General features: G+C 40.9%; 1 protein-coding gene across 21 annotated transcripts in view; it reads left to right on the forward strand.

Moving 5' to 3' along the window:
* celf4 (CUGBP, Elav-like family member 4) overlaps positions 1 to 8,739 on the forward strand; it is an 890,875-nt gene that overhangs the window by 221,268 nt on the left and 660,868 nt on the right. The window lies entirely within an intron of this gene.

Genomic DNA, 8,739 nt, shown 5'->3' on the forward strand with positions numbered 1-8,739 from the left:
GGCAGTGACCAGGAGCAGGATCCTTGCCAGATTTCCTCCTTCTGACTCATTGGTGTTAAGGCTAGTTATAATGCCCCAATTGCTCCAAATGAGATCAGCTAACTCACCACAGACTGTTGGTAAAACCTGAAACTTCCCTGCATAGCTCAGTTACTCTCTGAATAACGTCAGGGAGCCTTGCCCTCCTCTCCTGAAGGTACTGAGTCTTATTGAGGTACGGTTGCATGGGCACTGAACGCTCCACCCCTCTGTAGGGAATTACTTATTTTGTGTGATTCTTGGACACTGGACGAATAGTCAAGCAAAGAAAGTCACTCTCACTCACGATAGTTTTGTTAATCTAAAGTAATTATTTAATGATGTTATCATTCATACGAGCATTTATGAAGCAAAATCAAACCATACATATGACTTTCCTCTATAAAATTCCGTTATACACTTAAGTCATTACATAATAACATTGCGAATTATTAACAATTCATACACACATCAGTTAAATCATTAATACATATACAACCAGCTCTTCACAACTCGAGGTCCTCTTCTTTTTGCATGATGTTCAACCGCTGTGTGCGTTTCTCGAGACTGCTGGGTGGTGAAATAGAGACTGTTCTTCTCTCAAAGTCTTCTTTTTATATTTTTTTAACCAATAGGATGTAGGATTGGGGAGGGTCATTCTTTTTGTCCAATCGCTCCCTGTTACCATGCCTCAATCATTAATATACTTCAATGATTGACAGTTTAGGCTTTGATCATGTGACAGGAGACCCTTTGATGTAGAAAAGACCATGTGCTCGAACCATGGGTTGTAAAAGGCCCCTTTACTCTATCTGTTTATGGCCTTTCATTGTAGAGATAGCCCCTTACATTTCTATGCCCTGACATTCTTAATGGTCCTTACATCGTCAATTTTGATTGCTTCAATGGCTTCAAATCCATTCCTTATATCATTTGACCATATGCTGGATGAAATACTATTTGATATTTTACAAATCCCAGTTCTTTTGAACAGATTACCAGATAGGAATGAGAGGCCTATGCTTTTTTTCACACCTGTCATGGCTTTCCTGATCCAAAGCCTTTGATGTATTTCCTTGTTGCCTTTTCTTACATTACCCCCTGCTGTGTTGAAAAGCTTGTGCTTCCAAAAGCCTATGTGTTTTGAAAGCCTGACAACGCTTTAAGCTCAATATTATCCATCTAGCTTATTTATTTAATAATCTAGATATCTATTCGCAGTACAATGTCTTCATAGAATCATAAAACATTTACGGCACAGAAGGAGGCCATTCGGCCCATCGTGTTCATCACCGGGCGAAAATGAGCCACCCAGCCTAATCCCACTTTCCAGCACTTGGTCTGTAGCCTTGTAGGTCACAGCACTTCAGGTGCACATCCAGGTACTTTTTTAAAGAGTTGAGGGTTTCTGCCTCTACCACCCTTTCAGGCAGTGAGTTCCAGACCCCTATCACACTCTGGGTAAAAAAAATTTTCCTCAGCTCCTTTTACCAATCACTTTAAATCTATGCCACCTGGTTATTGACCTTTCTGCTTAAGGGAAATAGGTCCTTCCTATCCACTCTATCTTGGCCCCTCATAATTTTATATACCTCAATTAAATCTCCCCTCAGCCTCCTCTGTTCCAAAGAGAACAACCCCAGCCTATCCAATCTTTCCTCATAGCTAAAATTCTCCAGTCCTGGCAACATCCTCGTAAATCTCCTCTGCTCCCTCTCTAGTGTAATTACATCCTTCCTGTAATGTGGTGACCAGAACTATACACAGTACTCAAGCTGTGGCCTAACCACTGTTTTATACAGTTCTAGCATAACCTCCCTGCTCTTATATTCTATGCCTCAGCTAATAAAGGAAAGTATTCCACATGCCTTCTTAGCCACCTTATCCACCTGTCCTGCTACCTTCAGGCATCTGTGGACATGCACTCCAAGGTCCCTCACTTCCTCTACACCTCTCAGTATCCTCCCATTTATTGTGTACTCCCTTGCCTTGTTTGCCCTCCCCAAATGCATTACCTCACACTTCTCTGGATTGAATTCCATTTGCCACTTTTCTGCCCACCTGACCAGTCCATTGATATCTTCCTGCAGTCTACAGCTTTCCTCCTCACTATCAACCACTCGGCCAATTTTTGTATCATCTGCAAACTTCTTAATCCTGCCCCCTACATTTAAGTCCAAATCATTAATATATAATCACAAAAAGCAAGGGTCCTTTGATCCCGAAACTCATACTTCTCCAATGCCATCAGCGTCAGTGAGGGAAAAACAGGATTTGCGAGAACACAGTTTACCACATTACTTTGTTTGCAGGTTTTCAAATGTCTTTGTTCAAAAGGGGTACAGTTAACCCTTTCCTTCAAATGTCTTTTTTTAAAAAAGGTTTTTTTTTAAAGCATTCTCACCTGTTCTTCATGTATGAGGATGGTCAGTGAGTGTGGGCAGGCTATTCAATTGTGGAAGGAAGCACAGACTAGACAGATCATGTCATCACCAGGCACCCACACTTTTCACTTGGCAATGATCAAGAGCCAGAACTCTTGTCCGATATTTTCTCCCTTTAGTCAAGGGCACTGATCCCAATTATCACACATCTACTGCCCTGAGCTGAGATCAGTTAATTCAGCAAATCACTGGAATTGGATGTAGGATCCTTCTGGTCTGCATGGCTCAGTTGTGACAGTGTGAAGAACCACAGACAGTGATTATAAATTAGAAAGGCCATGAGGTGAATTAATTTAAGAAAAACTTTTTTACACTTATAAGTCAGTGACTTAATAGAATAGACTACCATCTAGTGCAGTAAATATTGACTCAGTTGAATCATTTATGGGGATAAAAGATCATTTATTCTATCTCTTCCTCTTATACCCAGTGAGTCACTCACATTAAAGCAATAGTGCAAAAATCAATAAATCATTAACGAAATCACAGATGTTGGCAATGCTGCATTCAAAGGGATTTGGATTCATTCCTGATTCAGTAAAAAGCAGGTTTGGTGTTGGGGAAAAAAAACGGTTAGATCCTGATACAAGAGTTGTATGTGCTGAGTGGACTTTTCTGGTCCTTACATTCTTATGTCCTTAGAAATGTTCCCAGCTAGAATTGAAATATCTCTGCTATTTAAAGCACTCTCCATATTTGTGTCACCACATACAGATTCCTGCCCAGCATCATTCCGGTTATGTTTTTTTCAAAAAAGCTGATTATTATATTAGCACCTATCAACTTATCAGTAACTTCTCTCCTGAAGCTGAACCACTGTGGGATGTTTTACTATGTTAAAGGTGCTATATAAATGCAATTTATTGAAGAGGCTTCAAGGGGATATAGACAGGCTAAGTGAGAAGGCAAGAACATGGCAGATGGAATATAATGTGGAAAACTGTGAAGTTATCCACTTTGGTAGGAAAAACAGAAATGCAGAATATTTTTTACATGGTAAGAGATTTGAACATCAACATTTCCCGAGGGATTTGGGTGTCCTTATACATGAGTCACTGAAAGCTAACATGCAGGTACAGCAAGCAATTAGGAAGGCAAATGGTATGTTGGCCTTTATTACAAGAGGATTTGAGTACAGGAGTAAAGATGTCGTACTACAATTATATAGGACCTTGGTGAGACTGTACCTGGAGTATTGTGTATAATTTTGGTCTCATTACCTAAGAAGGATATACTTGCCATAGAGGGAGTGTAACAAAAGTTCACCAGACTGATTCCGGGGATGGTGGGATTGTCGTATGAGGAGAGATTGAGTAGACTAGGCCTGTATTCTCTGGAGTTCAGAAGAATGAGAGGTGATCTCATTGAAACATACAAAATTCTAACAGGGCTCGACAGGGTAGATGCAAGGATGATGTTTCCCCTGGCTGGGGAGTCTAGAACCAGGGGTCACAGTCTCAGAATAAAGGGTAGGCCATTTAGGACTGAGATGAGGAGAAATGTCTTCACTCAGAGGTGGTGAATCTTTGGAATTCTCTACCCCAGAGGGCTGTGGAGGCTCAGTCATTGAGCACATTCAAAACAGAGATCGATAGATTTCTAGATATTAAAGGCATCAAGGGATATGAGGATAGTGCAGGAAAATGGCGTTGAGGTAGAAGATCAGCCATGATCTTGTTGAATGGCGGAGCAGACTCGAGGGGCCAGATGGCCTACTCCTGCTCCTATTTCTTATGTTATTATGTCCTTATGTTGTGATGACCCAGGCTACAGTACAGTTCCATCCAGTAACTTGCCCAAGTGACCACCCTTCATTAATGAGCCTAGAGTATCACTGGATATGAGGCAGGAACGTATTCCCTTGCTGATCTTCTCCATAACCTGGGAATATTGAGACCAACTGTAGCACCTCATTGCTGCCCAGCTGATATTAGCAAACTCAGTATAAACTGGGGATCGAACATAGAATCTGCATAGCTTAATGCCAGTTAGCTATTTTCATGAGGTTTTTATGTGTGTATACAGCAAATCCTCTCACCTTTTGATTAAACTTTAATCTTCCTTGTATGTGCATTTTTAGTGCCCCCTGCAGAACTCAAATGTAATAAACAAACCTCCTCTTATATTCATTTTGAAAATAACAGAAATACCTTAAACTGGATATAATTTTGTATGTTTATTTATGTTTGTCTTGTGGCCTTGTGGAATAAATATCATTCACAAATACTTGAGGAGTCTGTGCAGTGCAATGATAGTGAGTTCTTCTGTCAAATGACCCTGGGTCAGCACTGATGTTTGAAAATCCCTAAAGATGTCTAACTGATCAAAGAATATTGACCTGATCTAAACTGTCAACGAAACAAACTGCAGGCTGATGTGGGAAATCCCACACACCTTTGTTTTGTACATGTAATTTAATCTGGACACCTTTGGCATGTCTGTAAGCAGCACTAAGTGGAGCAGCTTCCATGGTTTTAGCTTCTGTTCTTCAATCATTTGCAATCAATTTATTAATATTAATATATGCACACATGCAATATAGAGTTCTTAAACTCTTGAACTTCATTCTTGTAGTTTATGGAGTCATACATTGGCCTGATGAGATCATTGACTCTTTTGGGTACTCATTATTTTCCCATTACATACAAATGTGCACATATATGAACATAGTGCTCAAATTTAACTCCCCCCTACCTGGCAGAAAACAGGCAGCAGGGCAGTTAAAATGGGGCCAGGGACTTACCCACTCCTTTGCTGCTTCGATCTGGCCACCAAGCTTGCGGGGTCCTCTTTAAATATGCAGACAGGGCTCCGATGATATGTTCTCAGTGCCTGATCTGCCATTTTAATCTGAGGCTTTAGCGGGGAGTAGTGATGGCTTCCCCACCAGGCAAACAGCAGCCAGGGCCAGAAGAGGCCCAGCAAAGTAAGCTTTTTAATTTTTTATTTGTTTCCTTGTGGGCCAAGAGAAGCAGGAGTGCCTTGTTCCTTTATTTAAATTCTGTTTTAAGACCTGACTAAGCATTTTCCTTCCATCTCCTATCATAAACTCCATTCCCTTCAACCCCTATAAGCCAAGAATCTGTCCCATTAACTTTCAGTATCCAGCAAGCCAGTTATGTAAAACATGCAGGTAACATTAGTAGTAATTTGCCAATTCTTATGCTTCCCATTTTCTAAATGAACCAATTTTTCCCTTTATTGTTCTTTGGATCAAGTATGGTATGTATGATTTTGTTAGTGATTTACTACTAGGAAAATACTCAGTTGAATTGACTTGGGGGTGGATGTAGCCACTTCCTGCATTTTCCGTTACACATAGTCCCAGTGAATTGCTGACTGAAGGATGGAGAAATATAGAAAAAAAACATTTTTGCATGTGTGATTTTTAGTTCTTACTTTTTTTGTGTCTCTTTCCTATTCTTCTGTTACAAAAAATCCATTGGATGCTCCACTGTTGGCAGATGATGAAATGAGAAAAAAAAGGTGAAACAAGGAGGAGGAGAAAAAAGATATTGTCAAGGAAAAGCATCATCCTACACTCAATCATACGAACATACAAATTAAGAGCCTGCTCTGCCATTTGATAAGATCATGGCTGATCTGATTGTGACCTCAACCCTACTTTCCTGTCTACCTAACCTTTGACTCTCTTGTTAATCAGGAATCTATCTAACTCAACCTTAAAAATATTCAATGACCCTGCCTCCACCACTCTTTGGGGAAGGGAGTTCCACAGACTCACGACCCTCAGAGAAAAAATTTCTCCTCATCTCCGTCTTAAATGCGAGACCCCTTATTTTTAAACTGAGTCCCCTAGTTCTAGTCTCTCCCACAAGGGGAAACATCCTCTTAGCATTCTAGTCCCCTCAGGATCTTATATGTTTCAATAAGATCACCTCTCATTCTTCTAAACTCCAATGTATACAGGCCCAACTTGTCCAATCTTTCCTCATAAGATAACCTCCTCACCCCAGGAATCAGTCGAGTGAATCTTCTCTGAACCGCCTTTAAAGCAATTATGTCCTTTCTTAAATAAGGAGACCAAAACTGCACACAGTATTCTAGATGTGGTCTATCAGCACTATCTATACCGTCGGTTTGATCTCCAGATCAAGTAGATTTTGGATACTGCTTCACAGGGAGGCAGAATTCCACCTGGGACCAGGCTCAGACCCTTCCATTGAACAGCACTGGGAGAGATTTGTGCGCACCTCTCCTATCCTTCATTGTCAGTCAGTCTTGATGAAGGTACATTTTTAAATAATGGATTTTAGCCAAGCACTGACAGCACATTGGAACCTGACCAATCCATGGGCTGATATCAACAACAACTTGCTTTTACATAGTGCCTTTAATATAGACAAATGTCCCAAGCTGCTTCACAGAAGCATAAGAAGAAAACTCTCCACCGAATCTCTCTAAGATCAGTATGTGAGTGGGTCTTAGAGAAACTCACTCACAAAACTGCTCTCACAGAGAGACCGATCAACAGACTGTTGTCAAAGAGACTTAGTGACGGACATCTCTCTCAGACAGACCCACCCATGGACAGTTGTCACAGAGAGATGCATCATTGATCTAAGAGACCCATGCATGGACTGCTCTCACAGAGTTAATGGATGATGGACTGTTCTCACAAAGATCCATCAACATACAGCTCTCACAGAGGGAAGCATTTATGAAGTGTTGTCACAGGGAGACCCATCCATGCAACCATCTCACTGGGAGACCCAGGGGACTCGATAAGGTAGATGCTGAGAGGATGTTACCCCTCATGGGGGAATCTAAAACTAGGGGACATAGTCTCAAAATAAGGGGTCGCCCGTTTAAGACGAAAATGAGGAGGAATTTCTTCTCCCAGAGGGTCGTGAATCTTTGGAATTCTTTACCCCAAAAAGCTGTGGAGGCTGAGTCATTGAATACATTCAAGGCTGAGTTAGACAAATTTTTGATCAGCAAAGGAGTCAAAGGATATGGGGAAAGGGTGGGAAAGTGGAGTTGAGGTAAAAATCAGATCAGCCATGATCTTATTGAATGGTGGAGCAGGCTGGAGGGGCCGAATGGCCTACTCCTGCTTCTATCTCTTATAGTCTTATGGTCACACACTCAGTCACTGAGAGACCCATTCACACACTACTCTCACACTGGGAGACCAAGTCACACACTACTCTCACTGGGAGACCCAGTCACACACTACTCTCACTGGGAGACCCAGTCACACACTACTCTCACTGGGAGACCCAGTCACACACTACTCTCACTGGGAGACCCTTTCATGTACTGCTCTCACGAGGGTTAATTTAGAGACTGTTCTCACATTCAGACACAATCTCACAAGGAGACCCAAGCACTAAAAATAGATTTTGGAATTACCAATCAAAATAGAAGCTGCAACATTTGCCTTTGAATTCATGAAACACCTTTTGTTCTTTTAAATTTTTAGATACTATTCCTATGGTCCAAGAGGTTGCAGCTCAGTCTCTGCGACCCTCTAGCTTTCTCATACCTTTATGCTTATAGTTGAAAGAAGTTAATGTAAAAATAATACTGGGTTGACCTCTTGATTACAGATAGATGCCCAGTGCGTCATCCAATAACTTCTTTCTACCAGAGTGCCTAGTTAATCACCAAAGGTTTGAAGGCCTCATGTGAATTTGCTCTAACATGACGCATTGCAAGCGGAAATGATTGAAAATTGCATAATTGCTTTGATTTGAAACATGAAAGTAAAGTCTAATGAAGGGTTGTTGTAAATTGCAATGTATGGCATTGAATAATCAACAGTACACTGCCAATGAACAATCAACCATTAAGGAATGATAAGTGCACATTTCTAAATGTGTGCAAAATTTCCTCCATTTTTTATTTTTAAATTTATCACTCCACTGGTTGGTCTTGTCAGAGCTGTCACCTTTGTGTAGTTTGCAATGCAAAGCTTTTGGGAAGTAACTTAACTCCTGTTGCTCCAATGATCCAAATGTTCCGGTAGCCAGACTCAGAAACTGCACCAAGGTAGTTGCTCCACTTGGGAGGCTTTGGGGAAAATGGTGTTATAAATATATTACTAAAAACAATAGCTATGGAATCTGTACACAGGGTTTCATATTTACTAGTGTCATTGAATGAGACCTAAAACTGACATTGTATCCAAACACTCAAATGATATTTAAAAAATTGATGTGCCAATTTTCTCCCCTTTTGAAGGAGTTGACCCCTGTTGGGTGAATGGTTCCATGAGCACTGATCACTGCAGTGTCCTGTCCTAGTGTGAGCA

The sequence above is a fragment of the Heptranchias perlo genome, chromosome 1 (assembly GCF_035084215.1).
Source record: "Heptranchias perlo isolate sHepPer1 chromosome 1, sHepPer1.hap1, whole genome shotgun sequence".
NCBI lineage: Eukaryota > Metazoa > Chordata > Chondrichthyes > Hexanchiformes > Hexanchidae > Heptranchias > Heptranchias perlo.